Genomic DNA, 22,824 nt, shown 5'->3' on the forward strand with positions numbered 1-22,824 from the left:
TGAATTAGATAACATCCAAAGTTTTGTTATAATGGAAATCATGAATTAGATAACATCCAAAGTTTTGTTATAATGAAAATCATGAATTAAATAACATCCAAAGTATTTTTATAATGGAAATCATGAATTAGATAACATCCAAAGTTTTGTTATAATGGAAATCATGAATTAAATAACATCCAAAGTTTTGTTATAATGGAAATCATGAATTAAATAACATCCAAAGTTTTGTTATAATGAAAATCATGAATTAGATAACATCCAAAGTTTTGTTATAATGGAAATCATGAATTAGATAACATCCAAAGTTTTGTTATAATGAAAATCATGAATTAAATAACATCCAAAGTTTTGTTATAATGGAAATCATGAATTAGATAACATCCAAAGTTTTGTTATAATGGAAATCATGAATTAGATAACATCCAAAGTTTTGTTATAATTGAAATCATGAATTAGATAACATCCAAAGTTTTGTTATAATAGAAATCATGAATTAAATAACATCCAAAGTTTTGTTATAATGGAAATCATGAAGTAGATAACATCCAAAGTTTTGTTATAATGGAAATCATGAATTAAATAACATCCAAAGTTTTGTTATAATGGAAATCATGAATTAGATAACATCCAAAGTTTTGTTATAATGGAAATCATGAATTAGATAACATCCAAAGTTTTGTTATAATGGAAATCATGAATTAGATAACATCCAAAGTTTTGTTATAATGAAAATCATGAATTAGATAACATCCAAAGTTTTGTTATAATGGAAATCATGAATTAAATAACATCCAAAGTTTTGTTATAATGGAAATCATGAATTAGATAACATCCAAAGTTTTGTTATAATGGAAATCATGAATTAGATAACATCCAAAGTTTTGTTATAATGAAAATCATGAATTAAATAACATCCAAAGTTTTGTTATAATGGAAATCATGAATTAGATAACATCAAAAGTTTTGTTATAATGGAAATCATGAATTAAATAACATCAAACGTTTTGTTATAATGGAAATCATGAATTAAATAACATCCAAAGTTTTGTTATAATGGAAATCATGAATTAAATAACATCCAAAGTTTTGTTATAATGGAAATCATGAATTAGATAACATCCAAAGTTTTGTTATAATGAAAATCATGAATTAAATAACATCCAAAGTATTTTTATAATGGAAATCATGAATTAGATAACATCCAAAGTTTTGTTATAATGGAAATCATGAATTAGATAACATCCAAAGTTTTGTTATAATGAAAATCATGAATTAAATAACATCCAAAGTTTTGTTATAATGGAAATCATGAATTAGATAACATCCAAAGTTTTGTTATAATGGAAATCATGAATTAGATAACATCCAAAGTTTTGTTATAATGGAAATCATGAATTAGATAACATCCAAAGTTTTGTTATAATGAAAATCATGAATTAGATAACATCCAAAGTTTTGTTATAATGGAAATCATGAATTAAATAACATTCAAAGTTTTGTTATAATGGAAATCATGAATTAGATAACATCCAAAGTTTTGTTATAATGGAAATCATGAATTAGATAACATCCAAAGTTTTGTTATAATGAAAATCATGAATTAAATAACATCCAAAGTTTTGTTATAATGGAAATCATGAATTAGATAACATCAAAAGTTTTGTTATAATGGAAATCATGAATTAAATAACATCAAATGTTTTGTTATAATGGAAATCATGAATTAAATAACATCCAAAGTTTTGTTATAATGGAAATCATGAATTAAATAACATCCAAAGTTTTGTTATAATGGAAATCATGAATTAGATAACATCCAAAGTTTTGTTATAATGAAAATCATGAATTAAAGAACATCCAAAGTTTTGTTATAATGGAAATCATGAATTAAATAACATCCAAAGTTTTGTTATAATTGAAATCATGAATTAAATCATATCCAAAGTTTTGTTATAATGGAAATCATGAATTAAATAACATCCAAAGTTTTGTTATAATGGAAATCATGAATTAAATAACATCCAAAGTTTTGTTATAATGAAAATCATGAATTAGATAACATCCAAAGTTTTGTTATAATGGAAATCATGAAGTAGATAACATCCAAAGTTTTGTTATAATGAAAATCATGAATTAGATAACATCCAAAGTTTTGTGATAATGGAAATCATGAAGTAGATAACATCCAAAGTTTTGTTATAATGGAAATCATGAATTAAATAACATCCAAAGTTTTGTTATAATGGAAATCATGAATTAAATAACATCCAAAGTTTTGTTATAATGGAAATCATGAATTAGATAACATCCAAAGTTTTGTTATAATGGAAATCATGAATTAAATAACATCCAAAGTTTTGTTATAATGAAAATCATGAATTAGATAACATCCAAAGTTTTGTTATAATGGAAATCATGAATTAAATAACATCCAAAGTTTTGTTATACTGGAAATCATGAATTAGATAACATCCAAAGTTTTGTTATAATGGAAATCATGAATTAGATAACATCCAAAGTTTTGTTATAATGGAAATCATGAATTAGATAACATCCAAAGTTTTGTTATAATGGAAATCATGAATTAGATAACATCCAAAGTTTTGTTATAATAGAAATCATGAATTAAATAACATCCAAAGTTTTGTTATAATGGAAATCATGAAGTAGATAACATCCAAAGTTTTGTTATAATGGAAATCATGAATTAAATAACATCCAAAGTTTTGTTATAATGGAAATCATGAATTAGATAACATCCAAAGTTTTGTTATAATGGAAATCATGAATTAGATAACATCCAAAGTTTTGTTATAATGGAAATCATGAATTAGATAACATCCAAAGTTTTGTTATAATGAAAATCATGAATTAGATAACATCCAAAGTTTTGTTATAATGGAAATCATGAATTAAATAACATCCAAAGTTTTGTTATAATGGAAATCATGAATTAGATAACATCCAAAGTTTTGTTATAATGGATATCATGAATTAGATAACATCCAAAGTTTTGTTATAATGAAAATCATGAATTAAATAACATCCAAAGTTTTTTTATAATGGAAATCATGAATTAGATAACATCAAAAGTTTTGTTATAATGGAAATCATGAATTAAATAACATCAAATGTTTTGTTATAATGGAAATCATGAATTAAATAACATCCAAAGTTTTGTTATAATGGAAATCATGAATTAAATAACATCCAAAGTTTTGTTATAATGGAAATCATGAATTAGATAACATCCAAAGTTTTGTTATAATGGAAATCATGAATTAGATAACATCAAAAGTTTTGTTATAATGAAAATCATGAATTAAATAACATCCAAAGTTTTGTTATAATGGAAATCATGAATTAAATAACATCCAAAGTTTTGTTATAATGGAAATCATGAAGTAGATAACATCCAAAGTTTTGTTATAATGGAAATCATGAATTAAATAACATCCAAAGTTTTGTTATAATGGAAATCATGAATTAAATAACATCGAAAGTTTTGTTATAATGGAAATCATGAATTAGATAACATCCAAAGTTTTGTTATAATGGAAATCATGAATTAAATAACATCCAAAGTTTTGTTATAATGGAAATCATGAATTAGATAACATCCAAAGTTTTGTTATAATGGAAATCATGAATTAAATAACATCCAAAGTTTTGTTATACTGGAAATCATGAATTAGTTAACATCCAAAGTTTTGTTATAATGGAAATCATGAATTAGATAACATCCAAAGTTTTGTTATAATGGAAATCATGAATTAAATAACATCCAAAGTTTTGTTATAATTGAAATCATGAATTAGATAACATCCAAAGTTTTGTTATAATAGAAATCATGAATTAAATAACATCCAAAGTTTTGTTATAATGGAAATCATGAAGTAGATAACATCCAAAGTTTTGTTATAATGGAAATCATGAATTAAATAACATCCAAAGTTTTGTTATAATGGAAATCATGAATTAGATAACATCCAAAGTTTTGTTATAATGGAAATCATGAATTAGATAACATCCAAAGTTTTGTTATAATGGAAATCATGAATTAGATAACATCCAAAGTTTTGTTATAATGAAAATCATGAATTAGATAACATCCAAAGTTTTGTTATAATGGAAATCATGAATTAAATAACATCCAAAGTTTTGTTATAATGGAAATCATGAATTAGATAACATCCAAAGTTTTGTTATAATGGAAATCATGAATTAGATAACATCCAAAGTTTTGTTATAATGAAAATCATGAATTAAATAACATCCAAAGTTTTGTTATAATGGAAATCATGAATTAGATAACATCAAAAGTTTTGTTATAATGGAAATCATGAATTAAATAACATCAAATGTTTTGTTATAATGGAAATCATGAATTAAATAACATCCAAAGTTTTGTTATAATGGAAATCATGAATTAAATAACATCCAAAGTTTTGTTATAATGGAAATCATGAATTAGATAACATCCAAAGTTTTGTTATAATGAAAATCATGAATTAAATAATATCCAAAGTATTTTTATAATGGAAATCATGAATTAGATAACATCCAAAGTTTTGTTATAATGGAAATCATGAATTAGATAACATCCAAAGTTTTGTTATAATGAAAATCATGAATTAGATAACATCCAAAGTTTTGTTATAATGGAAATCATGAATTAAATAACATCCAAAGTTTTGTTATAATGGAAATCATAAATTAGATAACATCCAAAGTTTTGTTATAATGGAAATCATGAATTAAATAACATCCAAAGTTTTGTTATAATGGAAATCATTAATTAGATAACATCCAAAGTTTTGTTATAATGGAAATCATGAATTAAATAACATCCAAAGTTTTGTTATAATGGAAATCATGAATTAAATAACATCCAAAGTTTTGTTATAATGGAAATCATGAATTAAATTACATCCAAAGTTTTGTTATAATGGAAATCATGAATTAAATAACATCCAAAGTTTTGTTATAATGGAAATCATGAATTAAATAACATCCAAAGTTTTGTTATAATGGAAATCATGAATTAGATAACATCCAAAGTTTTGTGATAATGGAAATCATGAATTAGATAACATCCAAAGTTTTGTTATAATGGAAATCATGAATTAAATAACATCCAAAGTTTTGTTATAATGGAAATCATGAATTCAATAACATCCAAAGTTTTGTTATAATGGAAATCATGAATTAAATAACATCCAAAGTTTTGTTATAATGGAAATCATTAATTAGATAACATCCAAAGTTTTGTTATAATGGAAATCATGAATTAAATAACATCCAAAGTTTTGTTATAATGGAAATCATGAATTAGATACCATCCAAAGTTTTGTTATAATGGAAATCATGAATTAAATAACATCCAAAGTTTTGTTATAATGGAAATCATGAATTAAATAACATCCAAAGTTTTGTTATAATGAAAATCATGAATTAGATAACATCCAAAGTTTTGTTATAATGGAAATCATGAATTAGATAACATCCAAAGTTTTGTTATAATGAAAATCATGAATTAAATAACATCCAAAGTTTTGTTATAATGGAAATCATGAATTAAATAACATCCAAAGTTTTGTTATAATGGAAATCATGAATTAGATAACATCCAAAGTTTTGTTATAATGGAAATCATGAATTAGATAACATCCAAAGTTTTGTTATAATGGAAATCATGAATTAGATAACATCCAAAGTTTTGTTATAATGAAAATCATGAATTAGATAACATCCAAAGTTTTGTTATAATGGAAATCATGAAGTAGATAACATCCAAAGTTTTGTTATAATGGAAATCATGAATTAGATAACATCCAAAGTTTTGTTATAATGGAAATCATGAATTAGATAACATCCAAAGTTTTGTTATAATGAAAATCATGAATTAAATAACATCCAAAGTATTTTTATAATGGAAATCATGAATTAGATAACATCCAAAGTTTTGTTATAATGGAAATCATGAATTAAATAACATCCAAAGTTTTGTTATAATGGAAATCATGAATTAAATAACATCCAAAGTTTTGTTATAATGAAAATCATAAATTAGATAACATCCAAAGTTTTGTTATAATGGAAATCATGAATTAGATAACATCCAAAGTTTTGTTATAATGAAAATCATGAATTAAATAACATCCAAAGTTTTGTTATAATGGAAATCATGAATTAGATAACATCCAAAGTTTTGTTATAATGGAAATCATGAATTAGATAACATCCAAAGTTTTGTTATAATTGAAATCATGAATTAGATAACATCCAAAGTTTTGTTATAATAGAAATCATGAATTAAATAACATCCAAAGTTTTGTTATAATGGAAATCATGAAGTAGATAACATCCAAAGTTTTGTTATAATGGAAATCATGAATTAAATAACATCCAAAGTTTTGTTATAATGGAAATCATGAATTAGATAACATCCAAAGTTTTGTTATAATGGAAATCATGAATTAGATAACATCCAAAGTTTTGTTATAATGGAAATCATGAATTAGATAACATCCAAAGTTTTGTTATAATGAAAATCATGAATTAGATAACATCCAAAGTTTTGTTATAATGGAAATCATGAATTAAATAACATCCAAAGTTTTGTTATAATGGAAATCATGAATTAGATAACATCCAAAGTTTTGTTATAATGGAAATCATGAATTAGATAACATCCAAAGTTTTGTTATAATGAAAATCATGAATTAAATAACATCCAAAGTTTTGTTATAATGGAAATCATGAATTAGATAACATCAAAAGTTTTGTTATAATGGAAATCATGAATTAAATAACATCAAATGTTTTGTTATAATGAAAATCATGAATTAAATAACATCCAAAGTTTTGTTATAATGGAAATCATGAATTAAATAACATCCAAAGTTTTGTTATAATGGAAATCATGAATTAGATAACATCCAAAGTTTTGTTATAATGAAAATCATGAATTAAATAACATCCAAAGTATTTTTATAATGGAAATCATGAATTAGATAACATCCAAAGTTTTGTTATAATGGAAATCATGAATTAGATAACATCCAAAGTTTTGTTATAATGAAAATCATGAATTAAATAACATCCAAAGTTTTGTTATAATGGAAATCATGAATTAGATAACATCCAAAGTTTTGTTATAATGGAAATCATGAATTAGATAACATCCAAAGTTTTGTTATAATGGAAATCATGAATTAGATAACATCCAAAGTTTTGTTATAATGAAAATCATGAATTAGATAACATCCAAAGTTTTGTTATAATGGAAATCATGAATTAAATAACATTCAAAGTTTTGTTATAATGGAAATCATGAATTAGATAACATCCAAAGTTTTGTTATAATGGAAATCATGAATTAGATAACATCCAAAGTTTTGTTATAATGAAAATCATGAATTAAATAACATCCAAAGTTTTGTTATAATGGAAATCATGAATTAGATAACATCAAAAGTTTTGTTATAATGGAAATCATGAATTAAATAACATCAAATGTTTTGTTATAATGGAAATCATGAATTAAATAACATCCAAAGTTTTGTTATAATGGAAATCATGAATTAAATAACATCCAAAGTTTTGTTATAATGGAAATCATGAATTAGATAACATCCAAAGTTTTGTTATAATGAAAATCATGAATTAAATAACATCCAAAGTATTTTTATAATGGAAATCATGAATTAGATAACATCCAAAGTTTTGTTATAATGGAAATCATGAATTAGATAACATCCAAAGTTTTGTTATAATGAAAATCATGAATTAGATAACATCCAAAGTTTTGTTATAATGGAAATCATGAATTAAATAACATCCAAAGTTTTGTTATAATGGAAATCATAAATTAGATAACATCCAAAGTTTTGTTATAATGGAAGTCATGAATTAAATAACATCCAAAGTTTTGTTATAATGGAAATCATTAATTAGATAACATCCAAAGTTTTGTTATAATGGAAATCATGAATTAAATAACATCCAAAGTTTTGTTATAATGGAAATCATGAATTAAATAACATCCAAAGTTTTGTTATAATGGAAATCATGAATTAAATAACATCCAAAGTTTTGTTATAATGGAAATCATGAATTAAATAACATCCAAAGTTTTGTTATAATGGAAATCATGAATTAAATAACATCCAAAGTTTTGTTATAATGGAAATCATGAATTAGATAACATCCAAAGTTTTGTGATAATGGAAATCATGAATTAGATAACATCCAAAGTTTTGTTATAATGGAAATCATGAATTAAATAACATCCAAAGTTTTGTTATAATGGAAATCATGAATTCAATAACATCCAAAGTTTTGTTATAATGGAAATCATGAATTAAATAACATCCAAAGTTTTGTTATAATGGAAATCATTAATTAGATAACATCCAAAGTTTTGTTATAATGGAAATCATGAATTAAAGAACATCCAAAGTTTTGTTATGATGGAAATCATGAATTAGATACCATCCAAAGTTTTGTTATAATGGAATTCATGAATTAAATAACATCCAAAGTTTTGTTATAATGGAAATCATGAATTAAATAACATCACAAGTTTTGTTATAATGAAAATCATGAATTAGATAACATCCAAAGTTTTGTTATAATGGAAATCATGAATTAGATAACATCCAAAGTTTTGTTATAATGAAAATCATGAATTAAATAACATCCAAAGTTTTGTTATAATGGAAATCATGAATTAGATAACATCCAAAGTTTTGTTATAATGGAAATCATGAATTAAATAACATCCAAAGTTTTGTTATAATGGAAATCATGAATTAGATAACATCCAAAGTTTTGTTATAATGGAAATCATGAATTAGATACCATCCAAAGTTTTGTTATAATGAAAATCATGAATTAAATAACATCCAAAGTTTTGTTATAATGGAAATCATGAATTAAATTACATCCAAAGTTTTGTTATAATGGAAATCATGAAGTAGATAACATCCAAAGTTTTGTTATAATGGAAATCATGAATTAAATAACATCCAAAGTTTTGTTATAATGGAAATCATGAATTAAATAACATCCAAAGTTTTGTTATAATGGAAATCATGAATTAGATAACATCCAAAGTTTTGTTATAATAGAAAACATGAATTAGATAACATCCAAAGTTTTGTTATAATGAAAATCATGAATTAGATAACATCCAAAGTTTTGTTATAATGGAAATCATGAATTAAATAAAATCCAAAGTGTTGTTATAATGGAAATCATGAATTAGATAACATCCAAAGTTTTGTTATAATGGAAATCATGAATTAGATAACATCCAAAGTTTTGTTATAATGAAAATCATGAATTAGATAACATCCAAAGTTTTTTTTATAATGGAAATCATGAATTAGATAACATCCAAAGTTTTGTTATAATGGAAATCATGAATTAAATAACATCAAAGGTTTTGTTATAATGGAAATCATGAATTAGATAACATCCAAAGTTTTGTTATAATGAAAACCATGAATTAAATAACATCCAAAGTTTTGTTATAATGGAAATCATGAATTAGATAACATCCAAAGTTTTGTTATAATGAAAATCATGAATTAAATAACATCCAAAGTTTTGTTATAATGGAAATCATGAATTAAACAACATCCAAAGTTTTGTTATAATGGAAATCATGAATTAGATAACATCCAAAGTTTTGTTATAATGGAAATCATGAATTAAATAACATCCAAAGTTTTGTTATAATGGAAATCATGAATTAAATAACATCCAAAGTTTTGTTATAATGAAAATCATGAATTAGATAACATCCAAAGTTTTGTTATAATGGAAATCATGAATTAAATAACATCCAAAGTTTTGTTATAATGAAAATCATGAATTAGATAACATCCAAAGTTTTGTTATAATGGAAATCATGAATTAGATAACATCCAAAGTTTTGTTATAATGAAAATCATGAATTAAATAACATCCAAAGTTTTGTTATAATGGAAATCATGAATTAGATAACATCCAAAGTTTTGTTATAATGGAAATCATGAATTAGATAACATCCAAAGTTTTGTTATAATGGAAATCATGAATTAGATAACATCCAAAGTTTTGTTATAATGAAAATCATGAATTAGATAACATCCAAAGTTTTGTTATAATGGAAATCATGAATTAGATAACATCCAAAGTTTTGTTATAATGAAAATCATGAATTAAATAACATCCAAAGTTTTGTTATAATGGAAATCATGAATTAGATTACATCCAAAGTTTTGTTATAATGGAAATCATGAATTAAATAACATCCAAAGTTTTTTTATAATGGAAATCATGAATTAGATAACATCCAAAGTTTTGTTATAATGGAAATCATGAAGTAGATACCATCCAAAGTTTTGTTATAATGAAAATCATGAATTAAATAACATCCAAAGTTTTGTTATAATGGAAATCACGAATTAGATAACATCCAAAGTTTTGTTATAATGGAAATCATGAATTAGATAACATCCAAAGTTTTGTTATAATGAAACTCATGAATTAAATAACATCCAAAGTTTTGTTATAATGAAAATCATGAATTAAATAACATCCAAAGTATTTTTATAATGGAAATCATGAATTAGATAACATCCAAAGTTTTGTTATAATGGAAATCATGAATTAAATAACATCAAATGTTTTGTTATAATGGAAATCATGAATTAAATAACATCCAAAGTTTTGTTATAATGGAAATCATGAATTAAATAACATCCAAAGTTTTGTTATAATGGAAATCATGAATTAGATAACATCCAAAGTTTTGTTATAATGGAAATCATGAATTAAATAACATCCAAAGTTTTGTTATAATGGAAATCATGAATTAGATAACATCCAAAGTTTTGTTATAATGGAAATCATGAATTAGATAACATCCAAAGTTTTGTTATAATAGAAATCATGAATTAAATAACATCCAAAGTTTTGTTATAATGGAAATCATGAATTAGATAACATCCAAAGTTTTGTTATAATAGAAATCATGAATTAAATAACATCCAAAGTTTTGTTATAATGGAAATCATTAATTAGATAACATCCAAAGTTTTGTTATAATGGAAATCATGAATTAAATAACATCCAAAGTTTTGTTATAATGGAAATCATGAATTAGATAACATCCAAAGTTTTGTTATAATGGAAATCATGAATTAAATAACATCCAAAGTTTTGTTATAATGGAAATCATGAATTAAATAACATCCAAAGTTTTGTTATAATGGAAATCATGAATTAAATAACATCCAAAGTTTTGTTATAATGGAAATCATTAATTAAATAACATCCAAAGTTTTGTTATAATGGAAATCATGAATTAAATAACATCCAAAGTTTTGTTATAATGGAAATCATGAATTAGATAACATCCAAAGTTTTGTTATAATGGAAATCATGAATTAAATAACATCCAAAGTTTTGTTATAATGGAAATCATGAATTAAATAACATCGAAAGTTTTGTTATAATGAAAATCATGAATTAGATAACATCCAAAGTTTTGTTATAATGGAAATCATGAATTAGATAACATCCAAAGTTTTGTTATAATGAAAATCATGAATTAAATAACATCCAAAGTTTTGTTATAATGGAAATCATGAATTAGATTACATCCAAAGTTTTGTTATAATGGAAATCATGAATTAAATAACATCCAAAGTTTTTTTATAATGGAAATCATGAATTAGATAACATCCAAAGTTTTGTTATAATGGAAATCATGAATTAGATACCATCCAAAGTTTTGTTATAATGAAAATCATGAATTAAATAACATCCAAAGTTTTGTTATAATGGAAATCATGAATTAGATAACATCCAAAGTTTTGTTATAATGGAAATCATGAATTAGATAACATCCAAAGTTTTGTTATAATGGAAATCATGAATTAGATAACATCCAAAGTTTTGTTATAATGAAAATCATGAATTAGATAACATCCAAAGTTTTGTTATAATAAAAATCATGAATTAAATAACATCCAAAGTTTTGTTATAATGGAAATCATTAATTAGATAACATCCAAAGTTTTGTTATAATGGAAATCATGAATTAGATAACATCCAAAGTTTTGTTATAATGAAAATCATGAATTAAATAACATCCAAAGTTTTGTTATAATGGAAATCATGAATTAGATAACATCCAAAGTTTTGTTATAATGGAAATCATGAATTAGATAACATCCAAAGTTTTGTTATAATGGAAATCATGAATTAGATAACATCCAAAGTTTTGTTATAATGAAAATCATGAATTAGATAACATCCAAAGTTTTGTTATAATGGAAATCATGAATTAGATAACATCCAAAGTTTTGTTATAATGAAAATCATGAATTAAATAACATCCAAAGTTTTGTTATAATGGAAATCATGAATTAGATTACATCCAAAGTTTTGTTATAATGGAAATCATGAATTAAATAACATCCAAAGTTTTTTTATAATGGAAATCATGAATTAGATAACATCCAAAGTTTTGTTATAATGGAAATCATGAATTAGATACCATCCAAAGTTTTGTTATAATGAAAATCATGAATTAAATAACATCCAAAGTTTTGTTATAATGGAAATCATGAATTAGATAACATCCAAAGTTTTGTTATAATGGAAATCATGAATTAGATAACATCCAAAGTTTTGTTATAATGAAACTCATGAATTAAATAACATCCAAAGTTTTGTTATAATGAAAATCATGAATTAAATAACATCCAAAGTATTTTTATAATGGAAATCATGAATTAGATAACATCCAAAGTTTTGTTATAATGGAAATCATGAATTAAATAACATCAAATGTTTTGTTATAATGGAAATCATGAATTAAATAACATCCAAAGTTTTGTTATAATGGAAATCATGAATTAAATAACATCCAAAGTTTTGTTATAATGGAAATCATGAATTAAATAACATCCAAAGTTTTGTTATAATGGAAATCATGAAGTAGATAACATCCAAAGTTTTGTTATAATGGAAATCATGAATTAAATAACATCCAAAGTTTTGTTATAATGGAAATCATGAATTAAATAACATCGAAAGTTTTGTTATAATGGAAATCATGAATTAGATAACATCCAAAGTTTTGTTATAATGGAAATCATGAATTAAATAACATCCAAAGTTTTGTTATAATGAAAATCATGAATTAGATAACATCCAAAGTTTTGTTATAATGGAAATCATGAATTAAATAACATCCAAAGTTTTGTTATACTGGAAATCATGAATTAGTTAACATCCAAAGTTTTGTTATAATGGAAATCATGAATTAGATAACATCCAAAGTTTTGTTATAATGGAAATCATGAATTAAATAACATCCAAAGTTTTGTTATAATTGAAATCATTAATTAGATAACATCCAAAGTTTTGTTATAATAGAAATCATGAATTAAATAACATCCAAAGTTTTGTTATAATGGAAATCATGAAGTAGATAACATCCAAAGTTTTGTTATAATGGAAATCATGAATTAAATAACATCCAAAGTTTTGTTATAATGGAAATCATGAATTAGATAACATCCAAAGTTTTGTTATAATGGAAATCATGAATTAGATAACATCCAAAGTTTTGTTATAATGGAAATCATGAATTAGATAACATCCAAAGTTTTGTTATAATGAAAATCATGAATTAGATAACATCCAAAGTTTTGTTATAATGGAAATCATGAATTAAATAACATCCAAAGTTTTGTTATAATGGAAATCATTAATTAGATAACATCCAAAGTTTTGTTATAATGGAAATCATGAATTAGATAACATCCAAAGTTTTGTTATAATGAAAATCATGAATTAAATAACATCCAAAGTTTTGTTATAATGGAAATCATGAATTAAATAACATCCAAAGTTTTGTTATAATGGAAATCATGAATTAGATAACATCCAAAGTTTTGTTATAATGGAAATCATGAATTAGATAACATCCAAAGTTTTGTTATAATGGAAATCATGAATTAGATAACATCCAAAGTTTTGTTATAATGGAAATCATGAATTAGATAACATCCAAAGTTTTGTTATAATGAAAATCATGAATTAAATAACATCCAAAGTTTTGTTATAATGGAAATCATGAATTAGATTACATCCAAAGTTTTGTTATAATGGAAATCATGAATTAAATAACATCCAAAGTTTTTTTATAATGGAAATCATGAATTAGATAACATCCAAAGTTTTGTTATAATGGAAATCATGAATTAGATACCATCCAAAGTTTTGTTATAATGAAAATCATGAATTAAATAACATCCAAAGTTTTGTTATAATGGAAATCATGAATTAGATAACATCCAAAGTTTTGTTATAATGGAAATCATGAATTAGATAACATCCAAAGTTTTGTTATAATGAAACTCATGAATTAAATAACATCCAAAGTTTTGTTATAATGAAAATCATGAATTAAATAACATCCAAAGTATTTTTATAATGGAAATCATGAATTAGATAACATCCAAAGTTTTGTTATAATGGAAATCATGAATTAAATAACATCAAATGTTTTGTTATAATGGAAATCATGAATTAAATAACATCCAAAGTTTTGTTATAATGGAAATCATGAATTAAATAACATCCAAAGTTTTGTTATAATGGAAATCATGAATTAGATAACATCCAAAGTTTTGTTATAATGGAAATCATGAATTAAATAACATCCAAAGTTTTGTTATAATGGAAATCATGAATTAGATAACATCCAAAGTTTTGTTATAATGGAAATCATGAATTAGATAACATCCAAAGTTTTGTTATAATAGAAATCATGAATTAAATAACATCCAAAGTTTTGTTATAATGGAAATCATGAATTAGATAACATCCAAAGTTTTGTTATAATGGAAATCATGAATTAAATAACATCCAAAGTTTTGTTATAATGGAAATCATTAATTAGATAACATCCAAAGTTTTGTTATAATGGAAATCATGAATTAAATAACATCCAAAGTTTTGTTATAATGGAAATCATGAATTAGATAACATCCAAAGTTTTGTTATAATGGAAATCATGAATTAAATAACATCCAAAGTTTTGTTATAATGGAAATCATGAATTAAATAACATCCAAAGTTTTGTTATAATGGAAATCATGAATTAAATAACATCCAAAGTTTTGTTATAATGGAAATCATTAATTAAATAACATCCAAAGTTTTGTTATAATGGAAATCATGAATTAAATAACATCCAAAGTTTTGTTATAATGGAAATCATGAATTAGATAACATCCAAAGTTTTGTTATAATGGAAATCATGAATTAAATAACATCCAAAGTTTTGTTATAATGGTTATCATGAATTAAATAACATCCAAAGTTTTGTTATAATGAAAATCATGAATTAGATAACATCCAAAGTTTTGTTATAATGGAAATCATGAATTAGATAACATCCAAAGTTTTGTTATAATGAAAATCATGAATTAAATAACATCCAAAGTTTTGTTATAATGGAAATCATGAATTAGATTACATCCAAAGTTTTGTTATAATGGAAATCATGAATTAAATAACATCCAAAGTTTTTTTATAATGGAAATCATGAATTAGATAACATCCAAAGTTTTGTTATAATGGATATCATGAATTAGATACCATCCAAAGTTTTGTTATAATGAAAATCATGAATTAAATAACATCCAAAGTTTTGTTATAATGGAAATCATGAATTAGATAACATCCAAAGTTTTGTTATAATGGAAATCATGAATTAGATAACATCCAAAGTTTTGTTATAATGAAACTCATGAATTAAATAACATCCAAAGTTTTGTTATAATGGAAATCATGAATTAGATAACATCCAAAGTTTTGTTATAATGGAAATCATGAATTAGATAACATCCAAAGTTTTGTTATAATGGAAATCATGAATTAGATAACATCCAAAGTTTTGTTATAATGGAAATCATGAATTAAATAACATCCAAAGTTTTGTTATAATGGAAATCATGAATTAGATAACATCCAAAGTTTTGTTATAATGGAAATCATGAATTAGATAACATCCAAAGTTTTGTTATAATGGAAATCATGAATTAAATAACATCCAAAGTTTTGTTATAATGGAAATCATGAATTAGATAACATCCAAAGTTTTGTTATAATGGAAATCATGAATTAAATAACATCCAAAGTTTTGTTATAATGGAAATCATGAATTAGATAACATCCAAAGTTTTGTTATAATGGAAATCATGAATTAGATAACATCCAAAGTTTTGTTATAATGGAAATCATGAATTAGATAACATCCAAAGTTTTGTTATAATGGAAATCATGAATTAGATAACATCCAAAGTTTTGTTATAATGGAAATCATGAATTAGATAACATCCAAAGTTTTGTTATAATGGAAATCATGAATTAGATAACATCCAAAGTTTTGTTATAATGGAAATCATGAATTAGATAACATCCAAAGTTTTGTTATAATGGAAATCATGAATTAGATAACATCCAAAGTTTTGTTATAATGGAAATCATGAATTACATAACATCCAAAGTTTTGTTATAATGGAAATCATGAATTAGATAACATCCAAAGTTTTGTTATAATGGAAATCATGAATTAGATAACATCCAAAGTTTTGTTATAATGGAAATCATGAATTAGATAACATCCAAAGTTTTGTTATAATGGAAATCATGAATTAAATAACATCAAAGGTTTTGTTATAATGGAAATCATTAATTAGATAACATCCAAAGTTTTGTTATAATGGAAATCATGAATTAAATAACATCCAAAGTTTTGTTATAATGGAAATCATGAATTAGATAACATCAAAAGTTTTGTTATAATGAAAATCATGAATTAAAGAACATCCAAAGTTTTGTTATAATGGAAATCATGAATTAAATAACATCCAAAGTTTTGTTATAATTGAAATCATGAATTAAATCATATCCAAAGTTTTGTTATAATGGAAATCATGAATTAAATAACATCCAAAGTTTTGTTATAATGGAAATCATGAATTAAATAACATCCAAAGTTTTGTTATAATGAAAATCATGAATTAGATAACATCCAAAGTTTTGTTATAATGGAAATCATGAAGTAGATAACATCCAAAGTTTTGTTATAATGAAAATCATGAATTAGATAACATCCAAAGTTTTGTGATAATGGAAATCATGAAGTAGATAACATCCAAAGTTTTGTTATAATGGAAATCATGAATTAAATAACATCCAAAGTTTTGTTATAATGGAAATCATGAATTAAATAACATCCAAAGTTTTGTTATAATGGAAATCATGAATTAGATAACATCCAAAGTTTTGTTATAATGGAAATCATGAATTAAATAACATCCAAAGTTTTGTTATAATGAAAATCATGAATTAGATAACATCCAAAGTTTTGTTATAATGGAAATCATGAATTAAATAACATCCAAAGTTTTGTTATACTGGAAATCATGAATTAGATAACATCCAAAGTTTTGTTATAATGGAAATCATGAATTAGATAACATCCAAAGTTTTGTTATAATGGAAATCATGAATTAGATAACATCCAAAGTTTTGTTATAATGGAAATCATGAATTAGATAACATCCAAAGTTTTGTTATAATAGAAATCATGAATTAAATAACATCCAAAGTTTTGTTATAATGGAAATCATGAATTAGATAACATCCAAAGTTTTGTTATAATGGAAATCATGAATTAAATAACATCCAAAGTTTTGTTATAATGGAAATCATTAATTAGATAACATCCAAAGTTTTGTTATAATGGAAATCATGAATTAAATAACATCCAAAGTTTTGTTATAATGGAAATCATGAATTAGATAACATCCAAAGTTTTGTTATAATGGAAATCATGAATTAAATAACATCCAAAGTTTTGTTATAATGGAAATCATGAATTAAATAACATCCAAAGTTTTGTTATAATGGAAATCATGAATTAAATAACATCCAAAGTTTTGTTATAATGGAAATCATTAATTAAATAACATCCAAAGTTTTGTTATAATGGAAATCATGAATTAAATAACATCCAAAGTTTTGTTATAATGGAAATCATGAATTAGATAACATCCAAAGTTTTGTTATAATGGAAATCATGAATTAAATAACATCCAAAGTTTTGTTATAATGGAAATCATGAATTAAATAACATCCAAAGTTTTGTTATAATGAAAATCATGAATTAGATAACATCCAAAGTTTTGTTATAATGGAAATCATGAATTAGATAACATCCAAAGTTTTGTTATAATGAAAATCATGAATTAAATAACATCCAAAGTTTTGTTATAATGGAAATCATGAATTAGATTACATCCAAAGTTTTGTTATAATGGAAATCATGAATTAAATAACATCCAAAGTTTTTTTATAATGGAAATCATGAATTAGATAACATCCAAAGTTTTGTTATAATGGAAATCATGAATTAGATACCATCCAAAGTTTTGTTATAATGAAAATCATGAATTAAATAACATCCAAAGTTTTGTTATAATGGAAATCATGAATTAGATAACATCCAAAGTTTTGTTATAATGGAAATCATGAATTAGATAACATCCAAAGTTTTGTTATAATGAAACTCATGAATTAAATAACATCCAAAGTTTTGTTATAATGGAAATCATGAATTAGATAACATCCAAAGTTTTGTTATAATGGAAATCATGAATTAGATAACATCCAAAGTTTTGTTATAATGGAAATCATGAATTAGATAACATCCAAAGTTTTGTTATAATGGAAATCATGAATTAAATAACATCCAAAGTTTTGTTATAATGGAAATCATGAATTAGATAACATCCAAAGTTTTGTTATAATGGAAATCATGAATTAGATAACATCCAAAGTTTTGTTATAATGGAAATCATGAATTAAATAACATCCAAAGTTTTGTTATAATGGAAATCATGAATTAGATAACATCCAAAGTTTTGTTATAATGGAAATCATGAATTAAATAACATCCAAAGTTTTGTTATAATGGAAATCATGAATTAGATAACATCCAAAGTTTTGTTATAATGGAAATCATGAATTAGATAACATCCAAAGTTTTGTTATAATGGAAATCATGAATTAGATAACATCCAAAGTTTTGTTATAATGGAAATCATGAATTAGATAACATCCAAAGTTTTGTTATAATGGAAATCATGAATTAGATAACATCCAAAGTTTTGTTATAATGGAAATCATGAATTAGATAACATCCAAAGTTTTGTTATAATGGAAATCATGAATTAGATAACATCCAAAGTTTTGTTATAATGGAAATCATGAATTAGATAACATCCAAAGTTTTGTTATAATGGAAATCATGAATTACATAACATCCAAAGTTTTGTTATAATGGAAATCATGAATTAGATAACATCCAAAGTTTTGTTATAATGGAAATCATGAATTAGATAACATCCAAAGTTTTGTTATAATGGAAATCATGAATTAGATAACATCCAAAGTTTTGTTATAATGGAAATCATGAATTAAATAACATCAAAGGTTTTGTTATAATGGAAATCATTAATTAGATAACATCCAAAGTTTTGTTATAATGGAAATCATGAATTAAATAACATCCAAAGTTTTGTTATAATGGAAATCATGAATTAGATAACATCAAAAGTTTTGTTATAATGAAAATCATGAATTAAAGAACATCCAAAGTTTTGTTATAATGGAAATCATGAATTAAATAACATCCAAAGTTTTGTTATAATTGAAATCATGAATTAAATCATATCCAAAGTTTTGTTATAATGGAAATCATGAATTAAATAACATCCAAAGTTTTGTTATAATGGAAATCATGAATTAAATAACATCCAAAGTTTTGTTATAATGAAAATCATGAATTAGATAACATCCAAAGTTTTGTTATAATGGAAATCATGAAGTAGATAACATCCAAAGTTTTGTTATAATGAAAATCATGAATTAGATAACATCCAAAGTTTTGTGATAATGGAAATCATGAAGTAGATAACATCCAAAGTTTTGTTATAATGGAAATCATGAATTAAATAACATCCAAAGTTTTGTTATAATGGAAATCATGAATTAAATAACATCCAAAGTTTTGTTATAATGGAAATCATGAATTAGATAACATCCAAAGTTTTGTTATAATGGAAATCATGAATTAAATAACATCCAAAGTTTTGTTATAATGAAAATCATGAATTAGATAACATCCAAAGTTTTGTTATAATGGAAATCATGAATTAAATAACATCCAAAGTTTTGTTATACTGGAAATCATGAATTAGATAACATCCAAAGTTTTGTTATAATGGAAATCATGAATTAGATAACATCCAAAGTTTTGTTATAATGGAAATCATGAATTAGATAACATCCAAAGTTTTGTTATAATGGAAATCATGAATTAGATAACATCCAAAGTTTTGTTATAATAGAAATCATGAATTAAATAACATCCAAAGTTTTGTTATAATGGAAATCATGAAGTAGATAACATCCAAAGTTTTGTTATAATGGAAATCATGAATTAAATAACATCCAAAGTTTTGTTATAATGGAAATCATGAAGTAGATAACATCCAAAGTTTTGTTATAATGAAAATCATGAATTAGATAACATCCAAAGTTTTGTGATAATGGAAATCATGAAGTAGATAACATCCAAAGTTTTGTTATAATGGAAATCATGAATTAAATAACATCCAAAGTTTTGTTATAATGGAAATCATGAATTAAATAACATCCAAAGTTTTGTTATAATGGAAATCATGAATTAGATAACATCCAAAGTTTTGTTATAATGGAAATCATGAATTAAATAACATCCAAAGTTTTGTTATAATGAAAATCATGAATTAGATAACATCCAAAGTTTTGTTATAATGGAAATCATGAATTAAATAACATCCAAAGTTTTGTTATACTGGAAATCATGAATTAGATAACATCCAAAGTTTTGTTATAATGGAAATCATGAATTAGATAACATCCAAAGTTTTGTTATAATGGAAATCATGAATTAGATAACATCCAAAGTTTTGTTATAATGGAAATCATGAATTAGATAACATCCAAAGTTTTGTTATAATAGAAATCATGAATTAAATAACATCCAAAGTTTTGTTATAATGGAAATCATGAATTAGATAACATCCAAAGTTTTGTTATAATGGAAATCATGAATTAAATAACATCCAAAGTTTTGTTATAATGGAAATCATTAATTAGATAACATCCAAAGTTTTGTTATAATGGAAATCATGAATTAAATAACATCCAAAGTTTTGTTATAATGGAAATCATGAATTAGATAACATCCAAAGTTTTGTTATAATGGAAATCATGAATTAAATAACATCCAAAGTTTTGTTATAATGGAAATCATGAATTAAATAACATCCAAAGTTTTGTTATAATGGAAATCATGAATTAAATAACATCCAAAGTTTTGTTATAATGGAAATCATTAATTAAATAACATCCAAAGTTTTGTTATAATGGAAATCATGAATTAAATAACATCCAAAGTTTTGTTATAATGGAAATCATGAATTAGATAACATCCAAAGTTTTGTTATAATGGAAATCATGAATTAAATAACATCCAAAGTTTTGTTATAATGGAAATCATGAATTAAATAACATCCAAAGTTTTGTTATAATGAAAATCATGAATTAGATAACATCCAAAGTTTTGTTATAATGGAAATCATGAATTAGATAACATCCAAAGTTTTGTTATAATGAAAATCATGAATTAAATAACATCCAAAGTTTTGTTATAATGGAAATCATGAATTAGATTACATCCAAAGTTTTGTTATAATGGAAATCATGAATTAAATAACATCCAAAGTTTTTTTATAATGGAAATCATGAATTAGATAACATCCAAAGTTTTGTTATAATGGAAATCATGAATTAGATACCATCCAAAGTTTTGTTATAATGAAAATCATGAATTAAATAACATCCAAAGTTTTGTTATAATGGAAATCATGAATTAGATAACATCCAAAGTTTTGTTATAATGGAAATCATGAATTAGATAACATCCAAAGTTTTGTTATAATGAAACTCATGAATTAAATAACATCCAAAGTTTTGTTATAATGGAAATCATGAATTAGATAACATCCAAAGTTTTGTTATAATGGAAATCATGAATTAGATAACATCCAAAGTTTTGTTATAATGGAAATCATGAATTAGATAACATCCAAAGTTTTGTTATAATGGAAATCATGAATTAAATAACATCCAAAGTTTTGTTATAATGGAAATCATGAATTAGATAACATCCAAAGTTTTGTTATAATGGAAATCATGAATTAGATAACATCCAAAGTTTTGTTATAATGGAAATCATGAATTAAATAACATCCAAAGTTTTGTTATAATGGAAATCATGAATTAGATAACATCCAAAGTTTTGTTATAATGGAAATCATGAATTAAATAACATCCAAAGTTTTGTTATAATGGAAATCATGAATTAGATAACATCCAAAGTTTTGTTATAATGGAAATCATGAATTAGATAACATCCAAAGTTTTGTTATAATGGAAATCATGAATTAGATAACATCCAAAGTTTTGTTATAATGGAAATCATGAATTAGATAACATCCAAAGTTTTGTTATAATGGAAATCATGAATTAGATAACATCCAAAGTTTTGTTATAATGGAAATCATGAATTAGATAACATCCAAAGTTTTGTTATAATGGAAATCATGAATTAGATAACATCCAAAGTTTTGT

General features: G+C 22.8%; 1 protein-coding gene across 2 annotated transcripts in view; it reads left to right on the forward strand.

Moving 5' to 3' along the window:
- The window catches only part of LOC145256368 (HHIP-like protein 2), a 207,643-nt gene that overhangs the window by 105,535 nt on the left and 79,284 nt on the right, over positions 1-22,824 (forward strand). The gene's annotated exons all lie outside the window — the stretch shown is intronic.

This window comes from Euprymna scolopes, chromosome 3 (genome assembly GCF_053919585.1).
Source record: "Euprymna scolopes isolate OS-2025 chromosome 3, ASM5391958v1, whole genome shotgun sequence".
NCBI classification, from domain to species: Eukaryota; Metazoa; Mollusca; class Cephalopoda; order Sepiida; family Sepiolidae; genus Euprymna; species Euprymna scolopes.